At 41.3% G+C, this 26,011-nt stretch overlaps 1 pseudogene; it reads left to right on the top strand.

Annotated features, from left to right (window-relative positions):
• On the top strand, positions 1–25,775 carry LOC130706250 (UPF0711 protein C18orf21 homolog; annotated as a pseudogene).
• The last annotated feature ends 236 nt before the right edge of the window (positions 25,776–26,011 follow it).

The raw sequence follows: 26,011 nt of genomic DNA, 5'->3' as shown, positions 1-26,011 counted from the left end.
ATGAGATCTGGACCATTGCTTGAATCAACAGGGATTGGCATGGTGCCTGGCTCTGTGGGGGTGGGTCCACTGGAGCAGGCCTGGAGCTTCGATCTGCATGGCAGGCCTGGTGCTGGAGCCCAGGGTGTTGGGCGTGGCACCTGGGTCCATGTGAGTGGGCCTGGATCTTGGGTCCATGGGGTCCAACCATGCACCAGTTACCACTGGGGTGGGCTTGGTCACTGGGCCTACAGGGACCAGCCTAGTGACTGCGGCTGGCTATGGGTGTCTGGCTGATGCTGAGGCAGGCTGGGATCCTGGATCTGTGGGGGCAGCCTGGAGCTGTGGAAATCCTGGAGACAGGGCCCAAGGGACCTGGCTTGGAGGCTGGGGCTGTGGAGGCTGACCAGATTCCAGAGACCACTGGAGTGGGCCTGGAAACTGGCTCCCCAAGGGATGGCTTGGCCCTGGGGGAAGGCTGAAAGCCAGGGGTCTCAAGAGCCTGCTTGGAGCTTGGGTCCATGGGAGGTGAGCTGGCACTGGGGCGAATGTGTAGACTGGGTTGTGGGAGTTGGCCTAAAGCCTGAGGCTACAGGGGCTGGCCTGGTGCTTGTGTGGGTCTGGTGTTTGGGTCCACAGTAAAGTTGGGTGCTCACTTCACTCTCCTTCCCCCACAGGAAGAGTGTCTCTCTCCACACAGGGCTGCTCAGGTTTGGGGGAAGGGTGACAGAGGTAATGTGAAACTGACTTTCATATCCTCCTCAGTATACCTTTTCTTATTTCTGCGCTCCACCTGGTTGCTGTAATCCTTCACCTGGAATCCTTAGCTCTTGGGAAGGCATTTTTGTGTGTGGATAGTTGTCCAAATTGATGTTCCTACGGGGGTACAAGTGCTGGAAACTCATTCTGCTATCTTTCTGAAGTCACTCTCTTTCCATCAGTTTTTTTGCACATGTTAAAATAGATGATTTTAGTGATTTGTATATGTTAAAATAGAAAACTAAAGCCTTGGCTAGTAAGACCAAAGTCTGGGTTTCCTCAGTAATGGTATCTATTGATTGCATCTTTCTCCTGTGTTTGGGATTTGTTTTCATATCTTTTGCATGTCCCCTGAGTTTTTCGTTTTTCCCTTGAAAACTGTACATATTATATAATATATTATGGCAACCATGGAAATCAGATTTCTGATCCTCACTCCCATCACAGTTTTTTTGTTTTTCTTTTTTTTTTTTGGTCGTTATTTTTATAGTTATATTTGTTTAATGAGTTTCTGAAATAATGATGTAATGTCTGTATTCATTGTCATGTGTGACCACTAAAGCCTCTCCTTGGTTAGTCAGTGGTCAGGTTATAACTGGACAGATGATTTCCTTAAATACCTGGAATCAGTAAGTCTCCCAGTGTGCCATGGGGCTCTGTGTACATATTGGGACATACCTACAACCCCTCAGCCAGTCCTTTGACAACTCCACCTTAACCTCCACTTTCTCCTTGCAAGGAGCTTCAATGTCAGCCTGAATAAGAGAGCTTAAAGTCTTCTCATGTCTTTCCTGAGCATGGGCACAATCTTATGCATTGCCTTTTACATTCCCAGGAATATGTAGGAGCTTATCAAAGCTCCACATGGACGCCTCAATTCCCTAATTTTCCTTTTAACATTTTGGTTAGCCTACTGTCTTCTCCAACTGTTTATCCACTGCTGGAGGCAACTGTGACCCTAAACTATTGCCTCTAACAGTTTTGACAATTGCCCCTGAGGAAAATGTGTTTCCCATTGGGTGAGCTCTGAGTCAGGTCAAATAAAGACAACCTTGTGAGTGGTTGTCCACCAGGGCTTCCAGGGAATCACCAGACTGGTCAAATAATAACAGTTCTCTGGGAATGGGTCTTTGATGGAACTGCAGTCCTGTTCTGTCTTCTCTGGCAGCTATCAGGCTGTTGGTGTTCACTGTAATTTCAGGCTGTTGTCTCTCAAAGTGACCATGAAGCTGGGGGAGGAATGGAAATAGGGCAAATTAAAACACCAGAAAGCTTGTATTTTCTGCCAGTTTTCTTATTATTTTTAAGAAAGAGATAATTTCCCAGAGGTCCTTACTCTTCCATTTTCACCAGTGTCATCCCTAATTTGCGTTTGAAGGAGAGGTAGAGGTTCTTCAGGAAAACAAGGGGGTTTGAGTAAATTATTCTTTGCATATGGAGATACTTTTCATAGGAAAATTTGCATGCAAGAAAACCTGAGGAGGAAAATAGAATGATGTGAGTTCCAGGATATATAAAATTTGAGCCTTCTCATAATATACAACAGGGAATGGAGGGGACTTTTCCTGTTTCATGCCTGTTTTATGCCCTTCTTTCTGGGCACGTCCCCCTGTATCATCCTGACATTGGGTCTCTTTATACATTTCTATGTAAGAGAGACCAGGTGATACTCAGGCTTGTCTCTTTGGTGCGCAAGAGGGTTGAGAGGTAAATGAATAGATAAAGGGATTTTCTCATCTTGGAGATCGTATCTGACACAAACTTCAAAATAGCCTGTAACTTCTAGATCTCTAAAATAATAATGATGATGATGACAACGATAATGATGATGGAACTAATAGCTAACACTTGCTGAGGTCTTCCTATTTGTGAAGGACTGTTAAGTGTTGATTAGTTTGGGAATAATACATACCCACAAGGACACTATGAGGTAGGTACTGTTATTTTACCCAATTTGAAATGAGGGCCAAATAAATTTATTCTTGTACCTATTCATAAAATTCCTGTGAATTCCAAACTTTTCAAATCAGGTATATTGCACTGGCTACTCAAACACCACAAGTTGCAGTTGCTTTCAGAGATACGATTTTCTGAAAGCGTGAACAATTATTGGTAAAACTGTGAAAGAATAAACAAAATACAATGTTCCCTCGATTTACATGATCATTTCATATATAATAAAGTCGGTCCATATTAAAGCTCTGTAAACTTTGTAATTCGCGGTTATACACAAAATGGAGTTCGTTTCTGCCTTGGGGTGAGTTTAAATGGCTTTTTCACCTCAATACATATTCAGTAAGCTATTTGCCGATCGTGTTATCTTCCACTGAAGGGATGTCCTGCACATCCATGATCTTGGCACACTGAGCGCCAGTAAAGCCCCCTGTCTTTTGACATCCAAAAATGCCCATACACATTTCCAAAACATGCACTAGGGGTGGGAATTATCACTCTATTGAAAATATTTCCCTGGACTGCGTCATCAATAACTGCAAGTCATCTCAATTTCAAGCATTGCAGTGTCCCAATAGATACCTCCTTTCTCCAGTCCATTTCCACAAACACTCTGAAACTGACAGTTCAAGACCCCAGTGGGACCTTAGTAGGTACCCAGTAACCCTACAAACTTTTCAGTATTCCTCAAAGTTTTTATGTCCTCATTTCCCTCCTTACCCAGTTTCAGGTCTTTGATCAATTATTAAAATACCTCTCTTATGTACATATATTTTCAAATCCCTTTCTCTCTCTCTCTCTCTCTGCCCCCGCCACCCTCTGCCTCTCACCAAATTTCAAGTTCGGTCAAATCATCTCTCTACCTACTTAAAACCTGCAGCCTTCCAATCCCCAGTTGAACGTAGGTGGAGAAACCATGATGAATGGTAACACCGTAAATCCATGACCATGAACCTCAAGTGGGTGTTTAAAGTTGTATGGCAATAATACTACATGTTCCTAGTGCAGTTCTTTCCCACCGTGCCTTAATATTTGAATACGATCCAACAGCATTTAATAAGAATAGTGCTCTGGCTCTGTCTCTAGAAATACTGAATTAATTGGTACTCCAAAGTGTTAACAGCTCTCCAGGTGATTCATTTTTGAGTTTTTTATTTTTGGTATTTTGTTTTTCAAGTTTTGTTTTTGTCCAGTTTTATCGAGATATAGTTGACATACAACACTGTATAAATTTAAAGTGTACAGCATAATGACTTGATTTACATATATTGTGAAATGATTACCACCATAAGTTTAGCAGTCAACTAATATTTGAGAAGGGAGCCAAGAATGCTCAATGGAGTATTTATTCTTCAATAAGTGGTGCTGGGATATTGGATATTCACATGTAAAGAGTGAAAGTAGACCCTTATCTTTCTTCAGGTAATTCTAATGTGAAGCTGGAGTTAAGAACCAATACCCTAGCTCATTCATTCGCCTACTCTCTTGGATGACCCCTTCCTACCTTTTTCTCCCTCCTCATACTTCCATCAACTTCTCTCCCATCCTCATTCACTGCCAGTGACCTTGTTTTCCACTTCATTAAAAACATAGAGGCAATAAGAGGAGAACTACAAACTCCCACTGCCACCCCACTCCACCTGTGCTCATGCTCTTTGGCACTTCCTCCTGTTTTTCAAATGAACTCCTGGGGCTTCTATCTAAAGATATTCCATTCTACTGATGCACTGGATCCCATTCATACCTGACAATTTCCCAAGGAAATTGCTCTAGAAATTCTCCCACCCAAGCTCTCTCTTGTATCATCAAGTTTCCTTCTTTTTTCTTTCATTCTCATTAGTAAACAGACATGCTATAACTTCTCCCACTTAACGCCTCCAGCTACCACACCATTTTCCTCCTCCCCTTTCTGGCAAATATCCCTCAAAGGCATGTCTATATTCACTGTCTCAAAATCCTTTCCTCCCATTCTCACATGAACATACTCCATTCAGGCTTTCTCTCCAATACTCTGCTTAAACTGCTTGTATCTGTGTCACAAATGACCTCTATGTTGCTGAATCCAATTGCTATTTCCCCAGTCTTCATCTTACTTGACCCTCTCAGCTGCATTTGAGACAACTGATGACTCCTTCCTCCTTGAAACTTTTACTTCATTTGGCTTCTAGAAGACCACTTTTTCCTGGTGTTCCTCCTACTTCACTGACGGCTCCTTCTCACATTTTGCTGGTCTTCCTCTTCTTGACTTCTGGGCGTGGTTGGCCCTGAGCTCCATATTTAGACTTCTTCACGTTTCTAGCTACTCTCACTCCCATGGAGAGTTCATCCTGTCTCGTGACTCTGAACACCATCTGGCGCAGGGATTTTTTTGCACTGTGACAAAGTTATGGCCAATTAATTCTTCCAGATCCCTTTTTCTGAGCAAAAAGATAGAATCCCACTAGGGACAATGAAGAAACAACATTTTACCTCTTTGTCTTTTCTCAATATTCCTACTATAAGTAATACACCCACACATGTTATTATATCATAGTACATTATACTATATATGTTTGCATTTTCTTTTGTTTTCTATGCTTTTCTATATGGCTGGTGCTTTTGCCAATTTTTTGTTTTACTCATTCTGCTCATTTGTAAGATACTTATCCTATCTTTTTGTAAATTGAAGTATAGTTGATTTACAATATTATATTAATTTCAGGTGTATACAGAAACATTAATTCGAAAAGATACATGCATTCCAATGTTCATAGCAGCACCATTTACAATAGCCAAGACATGGAAGCAACCCAAGTGCCTATCAACAGATGATTGGTTTAAGATGTGAGATACACACACACACACACACACACAATAGAATACTACTCAGCCATAAAAATGAATGAAACTCTGCCATTTGCAGCAACGTGGATGGACCTAGAGAATATTATGCTTAGTGAAATCAGTCAGACAGAGAAAGACAAATGCGGTATGATATCACTTATATGTGGAATCTAAAAAATAATACAAATGGATTATATATACTCATCCTATCTTTAACTCTACTCTTGGTGTCTCTAGGTCAGTGGTTTTGAAAGCAAGGCACCTGCACCAGCAGCATCAGCATAACCTGGGAACTTGTTTGTTAGAAATTCAAATTTACAGTACCCATCTCAGATTCACTCATCAGAAACTCTAAAACCTAACAATCTGAGTTTTCACATAGCCCTCCTTCTGCATGTTGCTAATGTATACAAAGTTGTTTGTGTCTCTAATTTACAGTTAATGTCAGAAACAGAACAGTATATACTGGCTGTCCTGTACGAAAGCTGACGATTTAGTGCCTTTACCCTTCTCATATCTACCCATGTCCTGACCTCCCTTTAAATGTTTTTTGGTTGCTATCCTCTCGGATCTAGGGGCATGCTGTCATGTTGGTATAATTATTCCTGTAGCAGCTTCTTTCTCGCCCACTCCTAGTCATACTATATTGTTGAACACTTAGGTTGTTTGCTATTATTAATATTACAGGGATGCCTATTTGTGTTGCCATTTTATATTGACCAGGAGCATAGTCTCCATGTGTAGTGTGTATTGCTCCAGCTAGATTATATGGTTTACTCTCCTTAACCTTTCAGCAAACTCGCCTGGTTGTGAGACTAGAAACTCGTCAGAAGTAGTGTTTGAAGGCCTGTGGTCATGTTTGTGGAAGAGTCTGGCCTGCTTCCTGGAGGCATTCTCTCTGTATTTCCTTAAGCCTCTTTACAATGTTTCTCTTCTCTTGTGGTCTTTCGTCTCAAAATGTAGAGCTTTCCCCAAAGACTGAGGCTGAGGTTCGAAATTTACATGCATGCAGTAAATCATACCTGGGCCAACTTTACTGGCAGTTTGCATACTGCAATTTTGACCCCGGGGAAGGGAAATCCTGACATTGCATGAGTTCCTATGAGAGTTTCTTTCCATCCTCAGTATATATATTGTGACGATTTAAAAATTTGGAGAAGCATTAAGGTGATTATATCCATCACCCAGAATCTCTTTGCCCAGAGAAGATCACTGCGAAGATATTACTGTATTTCATTCACTCCTTTTCTCCACAAATATGTGTGTGTATTTCATTCACTGCTTTTCTCCACAAATACGTGTGTGCATAAGTACACACACACACACACACACACACACACACACACATATAGATAAATAGATATGGATATAGATATAGATATAGATATAAACACACACACACTACTACCTTTTGGGATAAAAAGAATTTGAAATACTCTCTTATCAGTCAATATAATGAAAAACTTAATTTTATGGATATCTAAAAGTCCATCAAATATTTTTAGCATAATTATTTAAATACTTCCCTACTTATTTCTAATATAATTAATACTATAGTGAATACCTTTTTTCATAAATCTTTCAGGACATATATATCTTTTATCAAAATAATCAAGCAGGGATTAAAGGTTTAAGATCTGTTACAAAAAAATGATATGTGATTCAAATAGAGGTTAGAGGTTTATTACATTGATATGCCTCAGGGAACAAACGAAGAGTAAGTGACTTAATTTAAGCAAGGTCAGAGTTTTATAGGGTAGCAGGATAGGTATTCCTTCTGTTTTGCATTAGGCAGCAGTTTTCTCCTTTAACTGCAACTCACAGTTGGGGGTCGTTCCTGGTTTTGTGCTCTTTGCTCGGGGTGATTGATGCAATCTCAATAAACAACAGAACAGTATTTTCTGAGAGCAGATTTTGCAAGCCTTGTAGCCAAAGTTCACAGAGTGGGGAAGGCAGAGAGAAAAGAAAGAAAGAAGGAAGAAAGAAAGAAAGAAAGAAAGAAAGAAAGGAAGGAAGGAAGGAAGGAAGGAAGGAAGGGGGAAGGAAAAGTTGAGGAAAGGGAAGGAAGGAAAAGGAAAGGAAGAAGGAAAGGGGGAAATTAGACACATTTCGTCATGCCTGTTTTAGCACTTTCACAGTCCCCTTGGCCAAGATGAATTCTTTTACATTGCTGGACCATCTAGAAGAAGATATATAGATATAGATATGATATACATATAGATAAATCAGTAAGACTGTTCAGGAGCTAGAGTTAAAGGAATTTCTTAAGGAGAGTTGGAAGAGCCTTATTCTTCGGTTTTTTGCTTTCCTTAATCAGGGATTGGATCATCTGCTTGGTACCACTGCTCTTGATTAGATGTGATAGGACTGACTTAATGAGGAGTCACTAGCCCTTGAAGGAAAACAATGTGTAAGGAGGACAGCCTTACTTGGAATATGTAGGAAAAGTTGTCCCATCCCTGCCACCTGAAGCCAACTCACAATGTCCTAGAGGTCAGGGCAATGCCATTCACTTATCAAATGTTTTAGTTATCTTCAGAGGTGCATTAATACACCAAGGCACGATAAGGGTTTCTGGTACTCCACTTGCAAAAATTGTCACCAATGACGGTGCATGTTCTTCCCTTAGTGCCAGAATGATGCCAGTTGATGACGGGAGACAGCCTTTTGGAATTTCTGTATTTATCAAGCAGGTATGCAATATTTTAAATGGTATCACTGGTGGCTCAGGTAACTTCATAGATGATGGCATGGAGTACTCAAGCATTACATCCAGCCACTGTGTAATTGTGGGGTCCATAGGGTACCCCTCAGGTGATAGCTGCATCATGAAACCCATCCAGAGCAATGATGAGTCCCTCAAAATTGATGCTTAGTCTATTGACTTCTTCACACAGTTCCTCTTCATCATCGGTGGTAATGAATGTTTTTCAGAAGAGTCTACCTGTCCCTAACCTCAGCTTATTCTTCTGCTTTGGCGGTGACGTTTTAAGTCTGATCTAAAGAGACAACCAATTGATTAAATTGGTGAGATTAAATGTCTTAAAAGAGAAAATGCTAAGCAAGGAAACAGGATCTCATTGGCAGAGGAACGCCTGCAGACATTTGAGCCTCAAATAAAATTCGAGTCATTTGGGGCTCTCCAGGGTATATAGAAACTCGTCAGAGACTATGTGTAGGCTCCTCCTTCAGTCAGAAATGTTTCATCACAGCAAACTAATCTCATAAATTTGGGATTAGAGACCCAGGATACAGATCTAAAAAACAAGACCCCCTTCTCTGAGGGTGTATAGTGTAACGGGTGTTTATTATGGAAAAGTTATTATTGCAGCCCTGACTTGGGAGGGATTGCATCCTAATCTGCAGTGGTGATGAGAGAGAGATTCCCAGCAGAGTAAAGGACAGGTATTTGCAAAAGGACCGCAGAGCCCGCAACAAAGGTGAACCAAAGCAGCAGTCATAAGTGACATTAGCTTCACAAATGGAGGCCTGGCTTAGAAAATGCCAGCTCTTTTGTGTGCTTGGAAAAGGAGAGGAAATGAAAAGGACAGAAAGAGAAAGGATAAAGAGACGAAGCAGAAACAGAATGATAAGGAGGCTTGGAAACAACCTTTTTGATCGGCATTTGGAGGTGACTCTGCAGAGATGCAGAAATTCAGAGTTAAGTTTGTAAATAGCGAGTAGCAGAATTATGATATAAAACAAGGTAATGAAGTGGAAACAAGGATCTTATTCTGTTGTCTTGGGTGGCAGGTGTTCACTGTCCAAGGTCATCTGCTTGTTCTGATGTTCTCGGTAAAGCTGTCCTCTTCTTGTAGTGGAATGCTTTGATGGTATTCCCAGAAGCCTTCAGTTTAAGGTTTCTGGTTAAAGTAGAAATACCATCAGTCTGAGGTCGATGTTTTCTTAGATAGGAGACATGAACCCAAAGATCTACTCCTTGTAGCTTGACTGCAGTGTTGGCCATAAAGGGCAACTTAATAAAAGGCCCTTCCAATGAGGCTCCAGAGTGTTGTTTTTTGTTTTTTTTTATTTTTCCAGTGTCACATTAAGGATACAAAGACTCTTGGTTTTAAGTTATGTACATACTCGAAAGATGGCTCTGTCTGAAGAGTGGCTTATACCTATTGGGAATGAGTCTGAGCATACTGCATTAGTCCCTTATGAAATGTGGCCGTATCTGCTTGCAACAAAGTGGAGTCTAAGACAGAGGACATTATGTCCAATCTCATTTTGTCTGCCTGTGACAAATTCGTAAGGTGAGAATCTATGATTGGCAGAGGGAGATGACTGGAAGTCCACTGATACCAACAGGAATACCTTAGGCTCTGGTGGTTGTAAGTCTTTAGAGAGTTTAGGAAGTTTTAATTTTAAAGTGAGACCATTGGTAGTACCCATGGTATTTTAAAGTAGTACCATCGAATGTATATATATATGTGTGTGTATACATATATTCTTCCCCTCCCCCCCCCGAGTATTAAGGATGGTAAGGATGGCGTAGCTTTTGGCCAATGGGCAAGACCTTACAAATTCCTTAATTATGATCTCAGTAAAATGAGTACCTCTGTCACTAGAAAGATAAGTATTCCCCAAGTAAGAAAAACACAAATGTAATGGATTTTCTAGCCAAGGTAAGAGCTATTACCTTTAGGCAAGTGGAAGCTTCTAGCCATCCAGAGGAAGGACAGATAATTGTGGGGAGCTGTGTAAATTCTATTTGCAAATATTCAAAAAGTCTTGAGGCTGTGGCGCCTGTCCATGTGCCATCTTCACAGATTTTCCAGGTTAATGAGTCTTGCAGGTTCAGTATGCCCTGGGGATATCCTATTCTATCCAATTAAAAATTTCCCGCCTACGTTGCCCCAGAATAATTTTCGAGTCAGTTTACTTCATGGGTCATGGTGTGCACGTTTTTGTTTTTGTTTTGTTTTGCTTTCCCAACCTCCACTTCAGAGGGTCTTGGAGAGACCAAAAGGCTGTCTTGGTGACTCTATAACCCACCTGACTGGAGGGTAAAACCACGTTTCTCCCAATATATGATTTTTTTTTAAAAGAAGAACTTGTGTTTGTGATTGAAGCTTGCTCAAAGTTTCATGAAAGTGACCTAGACTAACAAGATTGTGTTTAAATTTGCTGAACCTATTGGGCTTGGGTGAGAGAAGCCTCTGTAGAATAGTGGTCAGCCAAAATGTTCTTTGGCCTCATGGGTTTGTTCCTTAGTATGAGCTTCCAGGTTAAATACATGCCATTCCTTAGGAAGGAGCAAGGCATCTAGTAAAGCTTGTGCTTGCTTACCATGCTTAATGGGAGTACCAGCAACAGCTAGGAAAGAAACCCCAATATTTTCCACAGCATACTGGAATCATGAACCACTCCAAAGGTCTGTCTGCTGCTGTATCTATGTTAACACAGCATGCAATATGCCTTGTGAGCTGACAGACTTGAGTCAAGTCTGTAGGTTTGGCTAGTTGTGCTGACTTCACTTCAGGAAAGAGATTGGATCCTTTAAGTCCTTGAGAGGTGATGACTGCATGGCCAGCTGGAAAATATCCTCATCCTGTCTTAAGGCTTGACCCGCCTACAGAGACTTCTATGTCTGAACCGTGTAAAAGAGTTTCAGGGAAATCAGAGTGAGCCAGGGAATGATCTTGTGTTAAGGTTGGACAATCATGAGTGTACGAGTTAGCTAGGGCTGCCATAACAAAGTGCCACAGACTGGATGGCTTAAACAAGAGAAAATTATATTCTCACAGTTCTGGAGGCTAGAAGCCTGAGATCAAGGTGTCACCAGGGTCGTTTCCTTCTAAGGGCCATGAGGGAAGAATTTGTTCCAGGTGTCTCTCTTTGGATTTTGGATGTCTGTCTTCTCTCTGTGCCTTTGCATCATCTTCCCTCCGTACATGTCTATCTCCCAATTTCCTCTTCTTATAAGGACACAGTTTGTCCCAGGTTAAGGCCTACCCTAATGACCTCATTTTTAATTAATTAATTCTGCCAAGACTCGAGTTATGGTCACATTCGGAGATACTGCGGATTAGAACTTCAACCCAGGAATTTTGGGGGGTGACGTAATTCAGCCCATAAAAATAAGGTAATCCCTCCTCTGAAAGAGAGAGTAAGGTAGCCAGAATAGGAGTATGACACCTGTGGCCTACAAAGTGTGCTGGAGATAGCAGCTGAAATTCATAGGAAGCGAGTCTGGTGGTGGAGGGATATTAGATTTCTCTCTTGCTGTGTGTCTCCATCTGTCTCTCTTACATCTTGTTTGTCTTGGTCTGACTCTTTTACTGCCTGCTTCTGTCTCTGACTCCCTATCTGGCAGTCTCTGACTGTCTGTCTGTCTGCCTCTGCTTCTATTTCTGTTTCTGTCTCTGTCTGCCTCTGTCTCTTGAAGGCTGCCTGTGTGTGTGTGTGGGGGGGGCGTGTGTTGTCTTTGTGTGCACGCTTGAGTGTGATACTGTCTATCTGCCTGCCTGCCTCTCATTGGATGTCTCTCTCATTTGATGTCTCTCTGTCTGTCTCCTTCTGACTCTCATTCTCTGCCATTTTCTGTCCCTGTCTGTGTCTGTCTCCCTTGTCTCTGTTTCTGTCTCTATCTCTGCCTTGTCCATTTCTGTCTGTGTCTTTGCCCCCATCTGCTTGCTTCCACCTACAACGTTGCTCCTGTCAGCCTGCCTCTGCTGCCATCTCTGCCCATTTGCTTGGCCCTTTTTCCTCAGTCCGCTTTGTTGGTCCCTTCTCCCACACTGGACATCTAAATGTGAGGGTGCCCCAGGAATATATCCAGCCTTCTTCTCTATCTACACACTTTCTAGGTGATACCAACCTGTCCTGTCCCTCCCATGGTTTAAGTACTAGCCTCAGGGAGGACCTTCAATATGGCAGAGGAGTCAGACGTGAAGATCACCTTCCTCCCCACAAAAACTTCAAGAATACATCTACATGTGGAACAACTCCTACAGAACAACTACTGAATGCTGGCAGAAGACGGCAGACTTCCCAAAAGGCAAGAAAGTCACCATGCACCTAGGTAGGGCAAAAGAAAAGAGAAAAAACACAGACAAAAGAATAAGGATGGGACCTGCACCTCTGGAAGCGAGCTGTGAGGAGGAAAAGTTTCTACACACTAGGGAGCCCCTTCACTGACAGAGACGGGGGGTGGTCAGGGGGAAGCTATGGAACCAAGGAGGAGAGGACAGCAGTGAGCTGCAGAGGGAAAAGCAGAGAGATTCACACACCGAGGATTGCTGTTGGCCAGCACTCACCAGCCTGAGAGGCTTGTCTGCTCCCCCGCTGGGAGGGGCGTGGGCTGAGAGTTGAGGCTCGGGCTTCAGAGTTCAGATCCCAGGGAGAGGACAGGTGTAGGCTGTGTGAACACAGCCTATAGGGGGCTAGTGTGCCACAGCTAACCAGGAGGGAGTCCAGGCAAAAGTCTGGACCTGCCTAAGAGTCAAAAGACCATTGTTTTGGCGTGTGGGAGGAGAGGAGATTCAGAAAACCAACTAAACAAGCTTCAGGGACCGGTGCAAGCCACGGCTATCAGCGTGGACGCCAGAGATGGGCATGAAATGCTAAGGGTGCTGTTGCAGCCAACAAGAATCCTTTGTGCAAGCACAGGTCACTATGCACACCACCCCTCCTGGGAGCCTGTGCAGCCTACCACTGCCAGGGTCCCGTGATCCAGGGACAATTTCCCCTGGAGAACACATGGCATGCCTCAGGCTGTTGCAATGTCACGCTGGCCTCTGCCGCCACAGGCTTGCCCTACATTCCTTACCCTTCCCACCCCATGGCCTGAGTGAGCCAGAGCCACCTAATGTGCCGCTCCTTTAACCCCCACCTGTGGGGACGAAGAATGGAAGCCCTCAGGCGACCTACATGCAGAGGTGGGGCCAAATCCAAAGCGGACCCCCAGGAGCTGTGCGAACAAAGAAGAGAAAGGGAAATTTCTCCGTGCAGCCTCAGGAGCAGTGGATTAAATCTCCATAATCAACTTGATGTACACTGCATCTGTAGAATACCTGAACAGACAATGAATCATCCCAAAATTGAGGCGGTGTACTTTGGGAGCAACCATAGATTTGGGGTTTGCTGTATGTGACTGACTAGTTTCTGATTTTTATGTTTATCTTAGTATAGGTTTTAGCACTTGTTTTCATTGGTGGATTTGTTTATTGCTTCGGTTGCTCTCCTTTTTTAATTACTTTAAAATTTTTTTAAATTTTAATACATATTTTTATTTTAATGAGTTTTTATTTTATTTTTCCTTCTTTCTGCTTTTCTCCCTTTTCTTCTGAGCCGTGTGGCTGACAGGGTTTTAGTGCTCCAGCGAGGTGTCAGGCCTGAGTCTCTGAGGTGGGAGAGCTGAGTTCACAACATTGTACCAAGAGACCTCCCAGCCCCATGTAATGTCCACTGCCGAGAGCTCTCCCAGAGACCTCTGTCTCAACAATAAGACTCACCTCCACTCAATAGCCAGCAAGCCCCAGTGCTGGGCACCCCATGTCAAACAACTAGCAAGACAGTAACACAATTCCACACATTAGCAGAGAGGCTGCCTAAAATCATACTAAGTTCACATACACCCCAAAACACAGCACCGGATGCAGTCCTGCCCAACAGAAAGACAAGATCCAGCCTCATCCACCAGAACACAGGCACGAGTCCCCTCCACCAGGAAGCCTACAAAACACACTGAACCAACCTTAGCCACTAGGGGCAGACACCAAATACAACGGGAACTACGAACCTGCAGCCTGCGAAATGGAGACCCCAAACACAGTAAGTTAAGCAAAATGATAAGACAGAGAAAAATACAACAGATGAAGGAGCAAAGTAAAATCCCACCAGAACTAACAAATGAAGAGGAAATAGGCAGTATACCTGAAAAAAGAATTCAAAGTAATGATAGTAAAGATGATCAAAAATCTTAGAAATAGGATGGAGAAATTACAAGTAACATTTAACAAGGACCTAGAAGAACTAAAGAGCAAACAAACGATGAATGACACAATAAATGAAATAAGAAATTCTCTAGAAGGATTCAATAGCAGAATAACTGAGGCAGAAGAACGGGTAAGTGACCTGGAAGATAAAAAAGTGGAAATAACTACTGCAGAACAGAATAAAAAAAAAAAAAAGAATGAAAAGAATTGAGGACAGTCTAAGAGACCTCTGGGACAATATTAAATGCACCAACATACGAATTATAGGGGTCCCAAAAGAAGAAGAGAAAAAGAAAGTTACTAAGAAAATATTTGAAGAGATTATACTTGAAACCAACCCTGATATGGGAAAGGAAATAGTCATGGAACTCCAGGAAGCGCAGAGAGTCCAATACAAGATAAATCTAAGGAGAAAAACGTCAAGACACATATTAATCTGACTATCAAATATTAAATACAAAGAAGCAAAATTAAAAGCAGCAAGGGAAAAGCAACAAATAACATACAAGGGAATCCCCATAAGGTTAACAGGTGATCTTTCACCAGAAACTCTGCAGGCCAGAAGGGAGAAGCAGGACACATTTAAAGTGATGAAGAGGAAAAACCTACAACAAAGATAATCTACCCAGCAAGGATCTCATTTAGATGCGATGGAGAAAATAAAACCTTTACAGACAAGCGAAAGCTAAAAGAATTCAAGATCAACAAAACCAGCCTTACAACAAATACTAAAGGAACATCTCTAGACAGGAAACAAAGAGAAGGAGAAGACTTACAAAAACAAAACCAAAACATTTAAAAAAAATGGTAATGGGAACATACATATCAATAATTGCCTTAAATGTGAATGGATTAAATGCTCCAACCAAAAGACATAGACTGGATGAATGGATAGAAAAACAAGACCCATATGTATGCTGTCTACAAGAGACCCACTTCAGACCTAGGGACGCAAATACAGACTGAAAGTGAGGGGATGGAAAAAGATACTCCATGCAAAAGGAAAACAAAAGAAAGTTGGAATAGCAATTCTCATATCAGACAAAATAGACTTTAAAATAAAGACTATTACAAGAGACAAAGAAGGACGTGACATAATGATCAAGAGATCAATCCAAGAAGAAGATATAACAATTGTAAATATTTATGCACCCACATTGGAGCACCTCAATACATAAGGCACATGTTAACACCCACTAAAGGGGAAATTGACAGTAACACAATAAGAGTAGGGGAATTTAACAACCCACCTTCTCCAATGGACAGATCATCCAAAAGGAAAATAAATAAGGAAAGACGAACTTTAAATGACACATTAAACAAGATGGACATAATTGATATTTATAGGACATTCCATCCAAAAACAACACAATACACTTTCTTCTCAAGTGCTCATGAAACATTCTCCAGGATACATCGTATCTTGGGTCACAAATCAAGCCTTGGTAAATTTAAGAAAATTGAAATCATATGAAGTATCATTTGTGACCACAACGCTATGAGACTAGATATCAATTACAGGGAAAAAAAGTGTAAAAAATACAAACACATGGAGGCTAAACAATACACTACTAACTAGCCAAGAGATCACTGAATAAATCAGAGGTGAAATCAAAAATTACCTAGAAACAAATGACAATGAAAACATGATGACCCCAAACCTGTTGGATGCAGCAAAAGCAGTTCTAAGCAGGAAGTTTATAGCAATACACTCCTACCTCAAGAAACAAGAAAAATCTCAAATAAACAACCTAACCTTGCACGTAAAGCAACTAGAGAAAGAAGAACAAAAGAAAAGCCAAAGTTAGCAGAAGGGAAGAAATCATAAAAACCCGATCCAATATAAATGAAAAAGAAATGAGGGAAACGATGGCATATATCAATAAAACAAAAGCTGCTTCTTTGAGAAGATAAACAAAATTGTTTACCCATTAGCCAGACTTATCGAGAAAAAATGGAAGAAGACTCAAATCAACAGTATTAGGAGACGTAGCAACCGACACAGCAGAAATATAGAGGATCATGAGAGATTAGTAAAAGCAACTATACGCCAAAAAAATGGACAACCTGGAATAAATGGAAAAATTCTTAGAAAACCACAACCTCCGGAGACTGAAACAAAAAGAAGTAGAAAATATAACAGACCAATCACAAACACTGAAATTGAAACTTTGATTCAAAATCTTCAAACAAACAAAATCCCAGGACCAGGTAGCTTCACATGCAAATTCTATCAAACATTTAGAGAAGAGCTAACACCTATCCTTCTCAAATGCTCACAAAATATAGCATAAGGAGGAACACTCCCAAACTCATTCTATGAGGCCAACATCACCCTGATACCAAAACCAGACAAAGATATCACAAAAAAAGAAAACTACAGGCCAATATCACGGATGAACATAGATGCAAAAATCCTCAACTAAATACTAGCAAAAAGAATCCAACAGCACGTTAAAAAGATCATGCACCATGATCAAGTGGTGTTTATCCCAGGAATGCAAGGATGCTTCAATATACACAAAGTGATCAATGTGATACACCATATTAACAAACTGAAGGATAAAAACCATATGATAATCTCAATAGAAGCAGAAAAACCTGTTGACAAAATTCAACACACATTGATGATAAAAACCGTCCAGAAAGTAGGCATAGAGGGAACTTACCTCAACATAATAAATGCCATATATGACAAATCCACAGCCAACATCATTCTCCATGGCGAAAAACTGAAACCATTACCACTAAGACCAGGAACAAGACAAGGTTGCTCATTCTAACCACTATTATTCAACATAGTTTTGGAAGTTTTAGCCACAGCAATCAGACAAGGAAAAGAAATAAAAGGAATCCAAATCAGAAAAGAAGTAAAACTGTCACTGTATGCAGATGACATGATACTATACATAGAGAATCCTAAAGATGCTACCAGAAAACTACTAGAACTAATCAATGAATTTGGTAAAGTAGCAGGATACAAAATTAAGACACAGAAATCACTTGCATTCCTATACACTAATGAGGAAGAATCTGAAAGAGAAAGTAATGAAACACTCCCATTTACCATTGCAACAAAAAGAAGAAAATTCCTAGGAACAAACCTACCTAAGGAGACAAAAGACCTGTATGCAGAAAACCATAAGACGCTGATGAAAGAAATTAAAGATGATACACACACATGGAGAGATATACCATGTTATTGGGTCAGAAGAATCAACATTGTGAAAATGAATATACTACCCGAAGCAATCTACAGATTCAATGCAATCCCTATCAAGCTACAAATTGCGCTTTTCACAGAACTAACACAAAAAATTTCAAAATTTGTATGAAAACACAAAAGACCCCGAATAGCCAAAGCAATTTTGAGAAAGAAAAACGGAGCTGGAGGATTCAGGCTCCCTGACTTCAGACTATACTACAAAGCTACAGTAATCAAACGGTATGGTACTGGGACAAAAACAGAAATATAGAGCAATGGAACAGAATAGAAAGCCCAGAGATAAACCCACACAATACGGCCATCTTATCTTTGATGAAAGAGGCAAAAATATACAATGGGGAAAAGACAGCCTCTTCAATAACTAGTGCTGGGAAACCAGGACAGCTACCTGTAAAAGAATGAAATTAGAACACTCCTTAACACTGTACACAGAAATAAACGCAAAATGGATTAAACAACTAAATGTAAGGCCAGACACTATGAAACTCTTAGAGGAAAACATAGGCAGAACAATCCATGACATAAATCGCAGCAAGATCCATTTTGACCCACCTCCTAGAGAAATGGAAATTTAAAAAATGTGACATAATGACACTTAAAATCTTTTGCACAACAAAGGAAACCATAAACAAGATGAAAAGACAACCCTCAGAATGGGAGAAAATATTTTCAAGTGAAGCAACTCACAGAGGATTAATCTCCAAAATATACAAGCAGACCATGCAGCTTAATATCAAAAAAAAACAAACAAGCCAATCCAAAAATGGGCCGAAGACCTGAACAGACATGTCTCCACAGAAGATATACAGATTGCCAACAAACACATGAAAGGATGCTCAGAATCACTAATCATCAGAGAAATGTAAATTAAAACTACAATGGGGTATCACCTCACACAAGTCAGAATGGCCATCATCCAAAAATCTACAAGCAATAAAAGCAGGAGAGTGGGTGGAGAAACGGGAACCCTCTTGCACTGTTGGTAGGAATGTAAATTGATACAGCCACTATGGAGAACAGTATGGAGGTTCCTCAAAAAATTAAAAATAGAACAACCATACCACCAGCAATCCCACAACTCTGCATATACCCTGAAAAGACCATAATTCAAAAAGGACTCATGTACCACAATGTTCATTACAGCTTTATTTACAATAGCCAGGACATGGAAGCAACCTCAATGTCCATCGACAGATGAATGGATAAAGAAGACGTGGCACATATATACAATGGAATTTTACACAGCCATAAAAAAACAAAACAAAAACGAAATTGAGTTATTTGTACTGAGGTGGATGGACATAGAGTCTGTCATACAGAGTGAAGTAAGTCAGAAAGAGAAAAACAAATACCGTATGCTAACACTTATATATGGACTCTAAAAAAAAAAAAAGGTTCTGAAGAACCTAGGGGCAGGACAGGAATAAAGATACAGATGTAGAGAATGGACTTCAGGACAGAGGGAGGGGGAAGTGTAAGCTGGAACGAAGTGAGAGAGTGGCATTGACATACATGCACTACCAAATGTAAAATAAATAGTGAGTGGGAAGCAGCCACATAGCACAGGGAGATCAGCTCGGTGCTTTCTGACTACCTAGAAGGGTGGGATAGGGAGGGTGGGAAGGAGACACAGGAAGGAGGGGATATGGGGATATATGTATACATATAGCTGATTCTCTTTGTTATACAGCAGAAACTAACACAACATTGTAAAGCAATTATGCTCCAATGAAGATGTTAAAGAAAACTATTAAAAATGGAAAGTATTAAATAATAAAAATAAATAACTTTTAAAATTATTAAAAACGAGTGATTTCCCTGCTGTTTCAGTGGTAAAGAATCCGCCTTCCAATGCAGGGGATGCGGGTTCGATCCCTGGTCGGGAAACTAAGATCCCACATGCCACGGGACAACTAAGCCTGCATGCCACAACTACCGAGCTCGTGTGCCTCAACGAGAGAGACTGCGTGCCACGAACTACAGAGCCCATGCACCCTGGATCCCACGGCCACAACTACAGAGAGAAAAACCCACACGCCACCACTAGAGAGAAGCCCGTGCCACAATGAAAGATCCCGCATGCCTCAATGAAGATCCGAGGTACTGCAACTAATATCTCTTGCAGCCAAATAAATAAATAAAAAATATTTAAAATGAAAGTTATTAAACATTATTTACAATGCAATTGTGTGTGTGTGTGTGTGTGTGTACCAAGAAGGTGTATGTTGAAGTCCATTCAGTTGTAGAAAGGAACTTGTAAAATTGTTTATATTTTTAAATCTCATTTCTTTAAGGTTTCCATTTTATTGTACACAGTCAAATTCTGACCAAATGGAGTTTAAAAAAATAATCCAGGGACTTCCCAGGTGGTGCAGTGGTTAAGAGTCCGCCTGCTGATGCAGGAGACACAGGTTCGAGCCCTGGTCTGGGAAGATCCCACATGCTGTGGAGCAACTAACCCCGTGCACCACAACTACTGAAGCCCCCATGCCTAGAGCCCGTGTTCCATAACAAGAGAAGCCACTGCAAGGAGAAGCCTGCACATCTCAACCAAGAGTAGCCCCCCACTCGCCACAACTAGAGGAAGCCCGCACACAGCAAAGAAGACCCAACGCAGCCAAAAAACACTCCAGTGCCTTACAATGGAACTTGGCAGAGCTAGGCAGCCAGGGGTTTGGGCATCTGATGGAGAACCAAGTCCATCTTGGTCTCATTTGGGTTGTGGTTCCACCTGGTGGTCATTTCCCACTCTAGTTTAATCATCATTGGGGACAATTCTATACACAGGGTGGCTGAAACTTCCAGGACATGGGTTGGTGCCCTGTTGTCGACTTGATCTGAGATGCTGGGCTTAGGAAACCAAGGTCCCAAGGACATAGGAACCCACCCACCTCAGCCTCTCAGCTTCCTGCTTCGCTCTCTCCATGCACTCCACTCCCCCAAATGATAAAATGGGGAGGGGGTGAGAGGACGACAGGAAGCAATCAACAGCTGCATTATGTCCATGCATATTAGAATGCATTACTAAATACATGTGGTCAGTAAATATGCACATATTAGGGTGCATATTTTAAAAACTTCAATAATACTGTTGAAGAGAAAAAAAAAAAAAGTTGGAATACTCCAGTGTAGAGAATAGATTGGAGGGGAAACAAGCCCAAAGGAAGAAAGGCAAGCTAGAATGCCATGTAAGTAATTTGGGCACAAGACAACGATGGTCTGAAACTAGAATGGTGATAATGGGATTTGGAGGGAGGTGGATGGGTTTGATATTTGGGAGGTAGAATTTAGTCCTTATCTTTAAGAGATACAAAATAAGTGTTTACAGATTAAAAAAAATACTATCCTCATAACTACCAAATCTTTACCTCTCACTCTACCTCTACCATATCTAAGTGTCTCCCCAGCATCTCCCCATGGACAAGACACCAGGGAATTGGCAAGTTCAAAATAGAACTCTTGATTTTCCACACAGTTTACAGCTCTCTAAGTCTCCCCTGTCTCAGTAAATGCTACCATCATTCACCATACATCCAATCTTTGACATTATCCTATTGACTCTACCTTCAGATTATATCTAGCATTAGATCACTCTTCCCCAAATCCAAGGCTATCACTCTCACCCAAAGTTACCTTCTTCTCTTGCCTGGATTACTATAATAGCTTCCTAGACTGGACTCCTTGATTCCACTCTTATATCAGTTGAGTAGCTTTGGTTGTGCACAATAATGGCTAAAGCAAATTAAAAGTTGTTTTTTTCTTTCTCTCTCACTAGAAAGAAGATTTACCAGTCCAGGAGATTGCCAGTCCAGGGCAGGTATGAAGGCTCCATAAAGTCATGTGGGACCCAGGTAGCGACCTTTCTCTTCCACCACCTGTGCACATGGATTCAAGATCCAGGGTCCCATCATGATCCAGAGTGGCCACTAGAATTCCAGCCGTCATGCCAAATTCCAGCCAGAGTTGTGTGCCTGAAGAAAATTGTAATGCAAAAGGCAAAAATAGGAGCTCTTCTTAGCTGAGTAAATTCTGCTTAAGCTGCATTCCCTAGAATCACTTCCAACACTTTTGAATGTAATATTTTGTTCCAGACAGCAAAGTGGCTGGCAAAAATTGAGGGAGGGGATAACGACTGTTGGTGTGGGCAAGTGGCAATATCTGCTATGGCCAGTAACAATCTGCTCTCCACAAAGCAGACAGTGTGACCGTCCCAAAGCCTAGATTGGCTCCTATCACTTGCTGGCATAAAATCCTACAATGGCTTCTCTTTACTCTAAGAATAAAATTCAATCCACCCTCCTTGGCCTACAAACCGTGAGTCATCAGATCCCTGACTATTTCTTGGACCTCATCTCCAACCACTCTCCCCTTTGTTCACTACAGAATCACCACATGGGATTTTGTTTTGTTTGTAAAACACACCAAACTCACTCCCTTCTCAGATACCTGGAAATTGATTCTTACTTCAGATTTTCATATGGCTGTCTCCTTCTTGTCATTTAGCACTGAGTTCAAGTGCCACATGTCCCTCAACCCCCTAAGTGTAGTGAGATAACTAGTCACTTTCCATCCCTTTGCCCAGTTGTCTGAAAGTGTGTCTTGTGTTTATGTTTTATTTTCTCTCCCTAACAGAATGTAAATTTCTGAGAGCAGGAACTTGTTCTCTCTCGCTCACCACTCTATCTCTACTTCCCAGAACAGGATGAGACACAAACATTAGGTGCTCAGCAAGTATTTGTTGAGTAAATGACTGAATACATGGATATACACAAGACGTGGTTCCCACTTGCAACAGAGAAACCATCAAAGGTAAGACTACTTACATCCTCTTAAATCTCTGATTTTAGTCCTTTCACAGAAGCCGGAATTTAGAGTGGCAAGCAGGTGCAACAGGTACTGGGGACATCCTTCTGCCAACCGATTAAAAATTTCCCTATGATATCCCAGAATGATTTTCAAGTTGGTTCACTGTGGTAGGTCATGGTGTGCAAATTTTTTCACCAAGCTCCATTTTAGAGTGTTTAGAGAGACCAAGCAGCCAGCTAGGTGGCTCCATAATCCACCTAATTGGGAGTCATATCCAGATTTCTCCCAATGTATTTTTACAGAGTCTGGGGCTTGTGAATGAAGTTTGTGCAAGGTTTCAAAGAAATGATCCAGAGTTAGCCAGATTGTCTTTAACTTGTTGAACCAATCAAACTTGAGTGAGGGCAGCCTCTTTAGCATAGTGGTCAGCCAAAACATTTCCTTTTGCCTCATGGGTTTGTTCCCTAGTAGGAACTTCCAGATTAATCACATTTAAATTCTTGGGAAGGAGCAAGGCATCTGACATAAAAGTTAAAAGTGTTGTTTCCATAGCATGACAAAAATCACGGAACACCCCAAAGGCTTATCTGCTGCCATGTCTATGTTAGCCCTTTTATCCCTTGCTAGCTGACTGGCTCGAGTCAAGCCTGTAAGTTTAGCTAGTTGTGCTGACTTGACTTCAGGAAGGAGATTGGTTTCTATAAGCTCTCAGGAAGTGGTGACTGCATAACCAGCTTGAAAATATCCTGGCACTGTTTTAAGATATGACCCGCCTGCAGAGACTTCTGTGTCTGGGCCTTGGAAAAAAAGTTTCAAGGAGATCAGAGTGAGGCAGGTGAAATTCCTGGGTTAAGATTAGACAACCATGAGGTTCTTCCTCCTCTGAAAGAGAGAGTAAGTTAGCCGGAATAAGGGTATGACACTTAAGGGACCGTGATGTGCACTGGATAGAAGCTGCAATTCATAGACAGTGATTGTGGAAGTGAAAAAACGTTGGGTGCTTTTGGTGAGGTGTGGGGTATCACTAGCTGGAGCGGTGATACTGAGATTAAATCAGAAGTTCTTCTACTAACTTTGCAGTTGTACCCATTGCCCTGAGGCAAGGGGGTTATTATTTTAATTTCTGGGCTGAGAAAGACTAATACACAATGGACCTCTTTATTTCCAGGTTTCTGAAATGTGGCTGGAGTCCAAAGTCACAGGAGTCTGAAGCATTGCTCCTGTCCTGAACCCTAAGAGACTCTCCCTGGAAGGTAAATGATTAACTTTCCACCTGATCTGTCCTCTAAAATTCTCTGAAGCTTTGTAAGCATCATAAAACAAAACACTGCCATGTGGCCAGTGCTTTCCCTGTGCCAGCCATGATACATACAATAACCTATTTATTCCTCACGTGGACACTCTAGAAGGCACTGTTTGCCTATTTTAGAGAAGAGTGGGCTCGGAGGGCCTGAAGAATTTGTCTGAGGTCACACAACTGGTGAGCAAGTAGGGCCTCTGAGCTCTGAACCCGGTCTGAACTGTTCTTAAGTGCTCTGTGCCATCTGTTGCTTGCTATACAGTGTCCGTGGCTCGCAACCACTTCATGGTGGTGCCCCCTGCTCCTGAATGCTGTTGTTAACCTCCTTCATTGAGTCCACTAAAGAAGGGAAGAAATGTTGAATATGGTACCTTAAAAATATTTTTTTTATTTTGTAAAAATGAAATAGAATTTAAACATAATTTAATTTTGAAGCAACCTAAATGTCCATCAGGAATGGATAAAGAAGATGGGGTACATATATACAATGGAATATTACTCAGCCATAAAAAGAACAAAATAGTGCCATTTGCAGAGACGTGGATAGAGCTAGAGGCTGTCATACAGAGTGAAGTAAGTCAGAAAGAGAAAAACAAATATCGTATATTATCGCTTATATGTGGAATCTAGAAAAATGGTACAGATGAACTTATTTGCAAAGCAGAAATAGAGACACAGATGTAGAGAATAAACTTATGGATACCAAGGGGGGAAGGAGAGGTGGGATGAACTGGGAGATTGGGATTGACATATATACACTACTGTGTATAAAACAGATAACTAATGAGAACCTACTGTATAGCACAGGGAACTCTACTCAGTGCTCAGTGGTGACCTAAATGGGAAAGAAATCTAAAAAAAAAGAGGGGATATATGTATACGTAAAACTGATTCACTTTGCTGTACAGCAGAAACTAACACAAAATTGCAAAGCAACTCTACTCCAATAAAATTAAAAGAAAAATAAGTAAAGTGTGGTATTTTCCCCCTTCATCCCCAGCCCCCACTCTTTCCCAAGTAACCAATGTTAACAACTTAGTGTATATCCTTCTCCAGGCTCATATAATTGTAAGCATACACATACACACACATATATGCAGTCCATAATCCAATTTCATCAATTGTCCGAATAATGTCCTTTATAGTTAATCTTTCCTAGTTCAAGGTCCAGCCCAGGTTCATACCGAGCACTTACTGCTTCAATACGGAACAGTTCTACCTCCTTTCCTTTAGTTTCTTGCTCTTGACGTTTTAGAAGAGTTTAGGCCACTTATTTTGTGCAACGTCACTCCATTTGGGTTTGGCTGGTGTTTCTTCACAATAAAATCCACGATGGGACTCTCATCAGGTTTCAGCTGAAACTGCAAGATACCTGCCTGGGTCACACCTGCTGCTGCTTCTGGGCCTGCAGTTCCTCACAGAATTTCGAAGAAGCATGTGCATACTGCTTGCAGCTGCAGGTGCTGGATACAGGTGGAATGTGCCTCCAGCCCAAGGCTAACCCAACACCCCAAAATACAGACACTTATTAATTGAGAAGCAAGCACTCAGTTTTAAAGAAGCAAAACTTATGAAGTGCAAAGGCTCCAAAACTATTTTGTGGATTACTTGTAAAATATGCAACAGAACAGTAACCAGTAAAATAATGGGAAAAGTGGAAGCTTCCTATAGGTGATGAGAAACAATTCCACCACTCCTCAGATTTAACCCTTGCAGGAAGACACAGGAGACTAAAGCTCTGAGTTCTGCAAGTCTGGTTGCAATGGCAAGAGCCCAGCCTGGTTTTCAAAACACCTACATCTGGACAGTCAACACCCATTTGCTCCTCAAAGGATGTGAGCAAAACAAAGAAACACTTCTCTTAACTAAAAATGCTGCTTAGTCAGAAAGAATTCCAAAAGAATCCAAAGTGGATTTCAGACATTTCTTGTCTCCTCTGTAAAGAATGGATTTTGAGAAATGTCTCATGCTATTTCTGAACTAAAGCTAGTCAGTAAAATGACTTGTTTGACTTTTATTTATTTTCTGAATACGTGGAAACCAAATCCAAGAACAAACTTTTCTTGGCATCCTTGGCATTTGTGGGAAATAAAAACCTCGTTGGAATGAATGACTGAAACCTACCCACCTCAGGGGTTGGTTGCCAGATCAAAAAAATATGTGAAAGTGCTGGTCAATAGTAAATTCATAAGCAGGTATTACTGCTATTCTTATTATTTT

This window comes from Balaenoptera acutorostrata, chromosome X, assembly GCF_949987535.1.
Source record: "Balaenoptera acutorostrata chromosome X, mBalAcu1.1, whole genome shotgun sequence".
NCBI classification, from domain to species: Eukaryota; Metazoa; Chordata; class Mammalia; order Artiodactyla; family Balaenopteridae; genus Balaenoptera; species Balaenoptera acutorostrata.
This window is presented reverse-complemented; position numbering and strand designations above follow the sequence as displayed.